The sequence below is a fragment of the Suncus etruscus genome, chromosome 16 (assembly GCF_024139225.1).
Source record: "Suncus etruscus isolate mSunEtr1 chromosome 16, mSunEtr1.pri.cur, whole genome shotgun sequence".
Taxonomy (NCBI): domain Eukaryota; kingdom Metazoa; phylum Chordata; class Mammalia; order Eulipotyphla; family Soricidae; genus Suncus; species Suncus etruscus.
In genome coordinates, this window is record NC_064863.1 from 84,972,095 (window position 1) to 84,983,101 (window position 11,007).

The following is an 11,007-nucleotide window of genomic DNA, read 5'->3' on the forward strand; positions in this document are numbered from 1 at the left end:
AGAAAGAAAGAAAGAAAGAAAGAAAGAAAGAAAGAAAGAAAGAAAGAAAGAAAGAAAGAAAGAAAGAAAGAAAGAAAGAAAGAAAGAAAGAAAGAAAGAAAGAAAGAAAGAAAGAAAGAAAGAAAGAAAGAAAGAAAGAAAGAAAGAAAGAAAGAAGAAGGAAGGAAGGAAGGAAGGAAGGGAGGGAGGGAGGGATGAGGGAGGGAGGGAGGGAGGGAGGAAGGAAGGAAGGAAGGAAGGAAGGAAGGAAGGAAGGAAGGAAGGAAGGAAGGAAGGAAGGAAGGGAGAGAGAGAAAGAAAGAAAGAAAGAAAGAAAGAAAGAAAGAAAGAAAGAAAGAAAGAAAGAAAGAAAGAAAGAAAGAAAGAAAGAAAGAAAGAAAGAAAGAAGAAAGAAAGAAAGAAAGAAAGAAAGAAAGAAGAAGGAAGGAAGGAAGGAAGGAAGGAAGGAAGGAAGGAAGGAAGGAAGGAAGGAAGGAAGGAAGGAAGGAAGGAAGGAAGGAAGGAAGGAAGGAAGGAAGGAAGGAAGGAAGGAAGGAAGGAAGGAAGGAAGGAAGGAAGGAAGGAAGGAAGGAAGGAAGGAAGGAAGGAAGGAAGAAAGAAAGAAAGAAAGAAAGAAAGAAAGAAAGAAAGAAAGAAAGAAAGAAAGAAAGAAAGAAAGAAAGAAAGAAAGAAAGAAAGAAAGAAAGAAAGAAAGAAAGAAAGAAAGAAAGAAAGAAAGAAAGAAAGAAAGAAAGAAAGAAAGAAAGAAAGAAAGAAAGAAAGAAAGAAAGAAAGAAAGAAAGAAAGAAAGAAAGAAAGAGAAGCACTTGGCTATAAATCTTATTTATAAGTAAAAAGATGTGACCAGTTAATTTCTTCTTCACAAATGGCTGATCTAATAATTTTTTCACAGTGTAGAAGGTACAGATCGAATGCCATATCCAATAATTTTTAATGGTTGAATTTAATATTACGTGAGAAGACTAGATTATAAGTTCCAGCAGGAAATTATTGTTCAAAGAAGAAAACATAACTATAAAAACTTCCATGTGCTTTTTATATCTACATAAACAGTGTACCAATTTTTGCTATAAGAAAGACCTAATAAATGGACCACTAGCAAAAATATTATATTCATTCTTTTAGTTTATATTGGTCTTAGTGACAAATATTTCTTATCACCCTCTTTTAACCTAAATTACTATATTTAATGGGCATGTGATAATAAAGAATATTGTGGGTGGTTGTATCAATAGATTTGTTGTATAAATTTAATTCCACAGAGTTCTGACTGATAATGCCTACTATGTCAACTATTTTTTACAGCATCATTTTTTTGTGTGTGTGTGTGTGTGGTTTTTGAGCCACACCCGGTGACCTCAGGGGTTACTCCTGGCTATGCGCTCAGAAGTTGCTCCTGGCTTGGGGAACCATATGGGACGCCGGGGGATAGAACCGCAGTCTGTCCTAGGCTAGTGCAGGCAAGGCAGGCACCTTACCTCTAGCGCCACCGCCCGGCCCCTACAGCATCATTTTTTTTTACCAGGGGAGAGCGCTAACGAAGTCCCCCACTACCACAAATTATGCAGTCGAGTTTCCTACATTTGGGGAAATCGCAGGGGTTAGCACATCCAGAGTGCAATGGATAAGCCTCGTCCTGGGGAAACCACCTTCGTGATCATGGTATCTCTTCTGCCGGGTAAGTATCATCATTTCTTAAAAATTAACAATAATACTTTACAAAAGGTTAATCTTTTTGCACAAGAGATATTGTGCAAAGATATAATGTTGAAGTTAGGTGTTTGCTTTGCCAATACTAGCCATGAGTCTGTCAGCACAATACTGTTCCTGGGCACAAGTATTGGCCCCTGAAATGTGCTTAGTGTAAAATGTGCTTAGTGTACTTAACAAACAAAAGAGAACAAAAAAAAGTATTTACTTTCAATGACATATATTGTTAATTTGATATATTACAATCTCAGAAACAAAAAATATCTAAATAACACTTGAATGGGATGGTATGGAACTGTGATTTCAAGATGAAAATAGTCAACTGACAACAGCTTCATAAATTCCTATTTTTCATTTCAGTCACTAATGAGCCTGCCCTCTAAAGAAATAATAATCTGCATTATTAAATTCAAATAAAAATGTAATACAGGGGCAAACAATTCTAAACTTCAATCTGAGAAGTATTTGAAACATGGTTGTTTTCCTACTTTTTAAACTTGGGTAATCATAAGCTACTATTACATTATATTTTCTTTTATTTCATTTGTAGATAAAGATAGTATTGCTATTTTCTGGTTCTAAGTGACCTTTTTAGTTGATATTTTGTTCACTAGAAAATGGTACAGAGAGATAACATAATGCTATTTTTGCTATGATTACATATGTTCTAGCAATAAATTTAAACTATTTCATTATAAAATTTAATTTCATATTTATACAGATAAAAAAGTAAAACAATTTCTACTTTAGGAAGGCAAAATAACATTTATGCTCTTTGTCTTAGTGTCCTATTGCTAAATTATACTAAGTAATGCTTTACAGAGTCACATTTAAGACCATCTCTGCTATAATCTTCCTTTGGTGGTAATAACATTATTTTACTTAATTTAGTTTGTAATTAAAAACACATCTCTTGCACTTAAATACTTTTGTTCAGTAATTTCTTTTCTTAAATAATTGTGTAATCAGCGATCGAGTTGATCACGTTTTTAAAACAATTTTCTGTTTAGAGAACATTTGCACAGGCTAATTTGATGTACTGGTCTGAATGAAGCTAATAGGTTCAGTATTGGATGCAGTTCTGGAACAATGCTTTCAATTTGTTTTAAAAGCTAGCTGTTGTTTTTACACATAATGCCTCCCACCTAGTGGAGGAAAGAATAACATCTAATTTTATCTAAAAATACATTTTGAAATCACTGAGGTCTGATATTTAATAATATCACATATTTTCTGTTATGGGCATGTAATTATATAATTGAAAGATATGGAGGATATTTTGTGGCTTTTAAAATGAAGCTTGAATTCAAAATATTTGCAAATATATAGTGGTTACCTCATGGTATATGAACAAATCATTTGGTTAAGCTTTTCTATACTTAAACTAAAGGTTTTTCTGCTATTTATATTAGCAGCTTATTCATAATGTATCCATGGCATAATCCAATTCTTTAAGTTCTTGATTTAATATATGTTAACTCTAGTTTTGCATGTGAAACTTGGTTAGTAATATCAATAGAAGAAATAAAATTAAACAACAGTGAAAAAGATTCTATTTCTTCCAGTATAGCAAGATTTAGATTTTTCTAGTTTAACACACAGGACAGCTTTACCTGGAAAATTTAAATTTTCAGTTTAATTACAAGACAATAAGTTACTGATATTTTCACTGATTTAATTCAGTCCATCGATTTAAAGGCGATTGTATTTTTAATAATTTTTATTTTGACCCAAAAAATACCGACCATCTAATTAACCTCTCAGATAAGGAGTTAAGAATATAAATATGGAGGATCCTCATGGAAATCAAAGAAAACATAATGCTGGCTGAACAGAACACAAAGACAGAAATCAGAAAACTTCAAACTGAAATAACAGATCTGAAAAATACGGTAGCTGGACTGAAAACCTTAATGAAAAGTTTCTCCAGCAGCGTACCAGCAGCCAAAGACAGAATCAGTGAACTGGAAGATCAAATGCAGAACAACTTCAACAGAAGAAGAGATTGGAAAAGAACCTTATGAAAAACGATTATACAATGGAAAAAGTACTCAAAGAATGTGAACATATGAACATAGAAGTCTTTAATAAACTCAACAGAAACAACATAAGAATCTTGGAGTCCCAGAGGCCCAGGAAGGGGATCCACAGGAAGAATCAATGGTCAAAGACATCATCACAGAGAAACTCCCAGAGCTAAAGACTGCATGCAATCAAATCCTGCATGCCCAAAGAGTACCAGCTAAAGAGACTCGAAGAAAAAATACCTCAAGACACATCCTAGTCACAGAAAGAGATAGAATACTGAAAGCAGCAAGATCAAAAAGAGAAATTACATTCAAAGGAGCATCCATAAGATTTACAGCAGACATGTCACAAGAAACCCTCAAGCCAGAAGACAGTGGTGGGATATTGTGACAAGACTGAATAAAATGGAGACTTCACCTACTGCACCCAGCCCAACTCATGTTCCAGTTTGAAGGAAAGATACATAGCTTCATGTACAACAACAGCTCAGAAACTTTACAGGTGCAAAACCAGCCTTAAAGGAAAAACAGAAAGGTCTCCTTTAAGACAAGACAGACCAACAGACAGCCAAACTTATACACAAAGATGACATTAAATCCCATGACAATCCTCAATGTCAATGGACTAAATGTACCTACTAAGAGACACAGAATGGCTAAATGATCAAAAATATAAAACCAACCTTCTGCTGCCTACAAGAAACACACCTTAATACTCAGAACAAACAGACTCAAAATAAAAGGCAAGAAGAAAATTATACAAGCAAACAATACCCTTAAAAAAGCTGGGGGTGGTGGGGCCCAGAGAAATAGCACAGTGGCATTTGCCTTGCAAGCAGCTGATCCAGGACCAAAGGTGGTTGGTTCGAATCCCAGTGTCTCATATGGTTCCCCGTGCCTGCCAGGAGCTATTCCTGAGCAGACAGCTAGGAGTAACCCCTGAGCAATGCTGGGTGTGGCCCAAAAACAAAAAAAAAAAAGCTGGGGTGGCAATATTAATATCAGACAACACAAAATATAGACTCAGAAATTTGTAAGGGACAAAGATGGATACTTCATACTAATAAAGGGATAGGTGTACTAGGAAGAAATTAGACTACTAAACATATAGGTACCCAATGAGAGACCAGTAAGTTATCTAATACAATTATTGACAAATTTGAAAAAGGACACCAACAATAATACAATAATTTGGAAGACCTCAACACGGCCCTCTCAACACTTGATAGACAACCAGACTGAAATCCAACAAAAATATGCAAGCCCTGAAAAGAGAAATGGAAGAAAAAGGCTTAGTAGATATACATATGACACTCCATCCCCAGAAAACTGGATACAAATTCTTCTCCAATGTTCATGGGTCATTCTCCAAAATAGACAACGTGCAGGCACATAAAACATACCTCCATAAAATCAAGAGGATAGAAATATTGCAGGCTACCTTCACTGACCACAGGCTCTGAAATTAGATGTGAACTACAAAGGGACACAGAAGAACGTTAACAACTGGAAATTAAACAACCTACTACTGAACAATCAGTGAGTCCGAAAGGAAATCAGTACTTTCCTGGAAACAAATAACAATGAAGACAAAAACTATCAGAATCTATCGGACACAGCAAAAGCAGTACTGAGAGGAAAATTTATAGCTTTTCAAGCACACATCAGGAAGAAGGGGCATACCTCAATAGCTAAATGACGCATCTCATAAAATTAGAAAATGATCAACAAAAGGAAGCAAAAATTGGTTAGAAAGAGTGTGTGGCTGCAAAGCAAAGTGGCTGTGCTCTTCTGGAGCCTCTAGGAGAGTTTTTGCTCAGCCCTTCTTGGCCCTTTCAGGAGAGGTTCTAGAGACAGAAGAGTAGAGAAACACTCAAAGGCAACAGGTCCCCTCAGTCTCTCCCAGTTGGTAACCTCACAGCAGGGGCAGAATCCTCCCACCTGCCTTCACAGAACAAGGATCCTCCTTTTTGCAGGGGCACCTCTGGTAGCCGGTTTTCACTAACTCATTCTTTCTTGGCCTTTCGGTCTGGGAACCTAGGAGAGAGGTTTTGATGGGCCCTTCTTGACCCTCTCAGGAGATGTTCAGGAGACAGAAGAGTAGAGAAATACGCAAAGGTGACAGGTCTCCTCTGATTCTCCCAGTTGGTAATCTCACAGCCAAAAAAAGAAACTTTTTTTTACTGTTTTTTTGTTTTTGTTTTTTGTTTTTGTTTTTCTTTTTCTTTTTTGGGGGTCACACCCAGCAGCATGCAAGGGTTACTCCTGGCTCTATGCTCAGAAATCACTCCTGGCAGACTTGGGGGGCCATATGGGATGCCGGGATTTGAACCACCATCCTCCTGCATGCAAGGCAAACACCTTACCTCCATTCTATCTCTCCATCCCCACAAAAAGAGAAACTTTATAAATTGGATTAGAAATTAAAAGAAGAGATCACTACAGATAATACAGAAATCCAAAAAGTAATCAGAAACTATTTTGAGAAACTCTATGCTACAAAACATTAGATCCTGGAAGAAATGCGGGGAAAATTAGGTTTGCTAGGAGGAATTCCTAGAAGATAGTATAAACTTTGAAGTATTTTTGCTTTTGATAGAAGCTGGTTAGGGATTTCTCAGTTTATTATCTTCCCCTTGGGCCCCAACAGTATTCTATGGCACCATTCCTTTTTCATGGGCACATTAAAGTTGGAAAATATTAGATACTAAGAAGAGTTATTATTTATTATTGTATGAGAATCCAGTCATTTCTTGTTACAGGGGTCTTCCACCCTGAACATTTGCAATAGTGTCTTGACTTAGACTTTATTCACTTGGACATCGGCTGATTACCTCTGAACTTTGGGTCTGACGTGGTTCTCTGCACCTATACCAGGAAGAGACTCTCTACAAGTACAGACCCTGGTTTTTCACTACTGGCCATCACCTGGACTCTGCTCTCAACATTAAGAAAGGTTACGGAGATCAGAGTCTCTCCAACCCTGAAGAGGAATGGAGCAGACTCCCTCCTACCAAGACACTCCTACAAAGGATGAGATGCCAAGGCCACATTCAAGCTCATCATGTTCATTTCTTTGCATTGGCCAAGCCTTGATAATGACATGACAGAAAGACCATAAAGGACGTTTGGCCTAAAGAAATTGATGTGATCATCTAGAAATTAATGGAATTGACTTGGCATATACTTGCCCCAGGGTGGGTTAACATGCTAACCTGATTATGGCTTTGAAATCAATAATGACTTGCTTTGAAAGCATATTTCCCTGCCTTGCCACATAATGGTGAGATGAATCCAAGAGATACATTAGGACATCCTAACTTTGACATAAAATATGTGTTAACTCCAATATCTCCAATTATTAAAACCTTACAGGTAAAAACCATAATTGAGAGAACCTTTCCTGGGACCTTGATGGAAGATATTGGGATTAGAGAAGTAAGTGTGCCTGGGGCCTGTAGTTGTTTTTAAGACGAGATGCTTCATGGGTAGGGATACCCTGTTTTTAGGTAAAAAGCTTTTTTCTTTTTATTGCAACTTTTGATACACTTATGCAAAATATTGCCAACCTTTATCTTTATTTTTTAGTTATTGGTATTCAACCTTTTCTTAGAGGGAAATGTTGGATTACTGGGTTCATCCCTACTTTGAATTCCTTATCCACCTTAGAGTGTGGTCTGATTCTTGCTAATAAAAGTCAGGTTTCAGAAAGGCAGGGGATCATTCTTTCTCCACTAAGCTAATTTCCTTCTTAAGAGCAGAAGACTTATGTGGTGGGATTCCTGGCTTGAGTGTTGGAATTCCTGAACCTCTTATTGTACCCTTTCACAGCGTGGATTATTTCCTGCATGGATATTTGCTTCCAGACCCACATCTCTCCAGGACTTAGGGTCAAAGCATGAGTTTTACCTCATGATGGACCACATGAAAGAATGCTAAAATGTAGGTGACAAACCCATCAGGTATAAGTAAATACCTTGGAAGCCCACACTAGTGCAGAGTCAGGCTAAAGGGCCAAGCTCTTTGTGCAGAGTATAGAGTTCCATCCAACTGTGTATTTTAAGGGTACCACCTAGACCTTGTCCAAATGTTGCAGGGTAAACCATTAGGCAAGAGATGGTCTCTCCATAGTAATTTGGAGAAACAGAAGATAACCACCCCAGACCTTACAAATCTGAGGTAGATGCTATAGTGATGGGAAATTTGGCCACTATCATGGAGATTGCAGGACCCTTCCTGTCCCACCCTATGGAGACCACCACTCAGACCTTGCCCACAATGTAGCAAATAAGATAATTGAGCAAAAGATTGTCTCAACAACCAGTAGGTATCAGAAAACTGGGCAAGGCCAACTCAAGTCCCTGCAAAATCTGGAGCCCTAAATCATGCAGGCCTACAACCAAGAAGTTTTTTTTGCAATTCACCACCACAGAAAGTGCTGCTTTAGACATCCCTTGCCCTGACATCAGTTCAATATCCATACAAACTAAGATTGGTAATAAAGAAACTGATACTGTAGGCCTTCTCTTAGGAAGAAGTAATTTAACAATCAAAGGAATTAATGCGTATGTAAGAATCATAGATCTGAATTACACAGAAGAGTTAATCATTGCAATAACAGTTACAACTGTATGGACATTCAAAAAAGGAGAATGCATTGCACAACTCTTGCTTTTTCTGTTTGTCATGCCTGGCTACTCTGATCACTCAAGTATTGGAAGTTATGGCAGCACTAATTCCATGGCATATTTTTTCCTTTTTTCATTACCTTATATATCATCACCAGTCCCACCCACCAGAGTAAATTCCCTTCACCAAAGCTCCCATTCTTCACCACACTTCAAATCTTCCTTACCTTTTGACTGTCACCTTGACAACACATTAAATTTTGTGGTTTCTGCTTAGATCTTACGTTTTCACTGTTGATGAATCAGTTCTTTGTAAGCATTCTTTCATGTCTCCAATTTAACAGAAGGCCAGGTTTCTGTTCCCATTATCTCTCATCTTTTTCTTTTCTGCTTTGAATTATTTTCTTCTCTGTACTCCCTAAGCTTTGTGGTTAAGAGTGACCTAGGCTTCCCTCTTTTGCTAAATTACATTTCCTAATGTACTTACTTTATACACCACAGATAACTGAGATTATCCTGTTTGTCTTGCCTCTGGTTTAGTCATATATGCCAGTTCCAACCAGGATGAAGCAAATCAAATGATTTCATCATGGTTTCTTTCATTAAAGAAAGAATATTATTAAAAAGAAAGAATTATTATTAATGGAATATTATTGCTAATAGTATTCCATTTTGTACATATTTGAAATCAATTCATCTACCATTAGACACCTAGCTAATTCCATATCTCAGATACTATACTCTTTACAACAATGAATACATTGTTATGTGCATACATCCTTTTGAATAAATATATTTAAGGCCTGAAGATAGATATCCAAAGTGAAATCACTGGCTCATATGGCAGCTCAATTCTCAGATCAATGGATCAAAACTCCACATGTAAAGAAAGATAATTTTTGATAAAAGGATATGAGTAAGTGAATAAAGAAAAACAGCCTCTTGAACATATGCTACTGTGAAAATTGGGTAACGACATGTAATAAATGATAACTCAATCCATATCTCACATCTTACACAAAGTTAATTTAAAGTCCATCAAAAAACCTAAAGACCCAACCAAAATTATAAAGTACATTGAGGAAAATATAGTCAGAACATTTCAGTATTTGAACTCAAAAGCATATCCAATGATTTGATATCCTGGCAAAGACAACTATAAATATTATTTCCATATAGGTTTTATTGAATATAACTTAAAACCTTCCAAAGAATATGACTCATGATTTTAATATGTTAAAGAATATAAGTTTAGGAATTACAGTAATTTAAATATATAAAATTTTTAGTTTATTTCAGTAGTTTCCTTTCATGTTTATTTTCTACAGTTTGGTTATTCCCACATAATATTCATATTACTCCCAAAATTCTATGCTGTTGTATTCCAAGAATTTGACTGGTCAATAGACAGTGAGCAAGTGCAGGTCACCAATGCTTTCTCTTGCTTGGTGTCTCACTATTTACTTTTCTGAGTTAGTTAGCAAGTTAATCAGATATCAGACATGCCTTTCTCTGGTTTCATGTGTATTTGGGGGCTCAGCTACCAGAAACCTGGAAAAAAAGAAAAAAAGGAAAGAAAAAAGGCAAAGAAAAAATGTAAGAGAAGAACAGAATGCAAGAAGAAAAAATAATATATAAGAAGAAAGTGGAAATTTCCAAATCATTAGTGACAAAAACAAGTTTAAACTATGAAAAGTGACTGATGCTGGGATATTTGAGTGTATACAATTATGTAAATAAGTAATTTTAGTGACTTTTGGTTGTGCCAGTTGTTGAATTGTACACAGATGCTCATCAATGGCCTCACATTTTTAAGGAATATTTTCTATCACTATTTATCATGTGGCAAAAGTAGCCATAAAAAAAGTAATGTGTCAGTGACATTTGTTAGGCACTGTTTTGAGAAGCATGATTACTTAGGTATTTGTTTCTATATAATAATGCAGGGACATCTATGTTTTTAAGGTCATCTCTTATTCACATAATTGTATTCTCAGTAACAGTTAATATATATGTAAATACTCTAGAAAGTGATCCTGTAGCATTTAATTTGAGCTGTAGCTTGTATATTTGTTTGAAAAGATAATTTGAAAATTTGAAAATCACAATTATATATATTTGATTACACACAATAATGTTATTACATGCAAATCGTTACCCCAATTTCACTACCCTACACCCTACGTAAAATCAAATGTCTTTGCTCTCACCATAGATATGAAAGTTGCATACATGGTTGACAGTTAAGTTGGACTTGACTACTCATAGCTGCATACGTACTTATATTCGATACAATTTTAATTTTAGAGAAAATAATCTCAATGAAAAATATGTTATTTTGCGTTTGTCTACGCTAAATCTGTGAAATTCTATGAAAATGTGATTCAATTTAGTATTAGTGAGATTCTATTTAATATCAATATTTAGCACTTTGGGTAAGGTCTTGGCCATTTTTGGCAGTGCTCAGGAGTTGCTCCTGGCTTCTGACTCTGCACTCTTGAATCCCTCCTGGCTGATTCAAAGTACCATATGTGATATAGGTACCATATGTGATTCAAGGTACCATATGGGGATCAAACCGGGTTAGTCACCAAGAAGATAAATGTTCTACCAGCTGTGCTATTACTCTGGTCCTGTATGTA

At 36.0% G+C, this 11,007-nt stretch overlaps 1 non-coding gene across 1 annotated transcript; it reads right to left on the minus strand.

The window, feature by feature from the left end:
- Nucleotides 1-1,522: 1,522 nt before the first annotated feature.
- LOC126033175 (U1 spliceosomal RNA) lies at nucleotides 1,523-1,686 on the minus strand. The gene has a single exon (XR_007504316.1). It is a non-coding gene; the product is annotated as a U1 spliceosomal RNA (small nuclear RNA).
- Nucleotides 1,687-11,007: the final 9,321 nt, after the last annotated feature.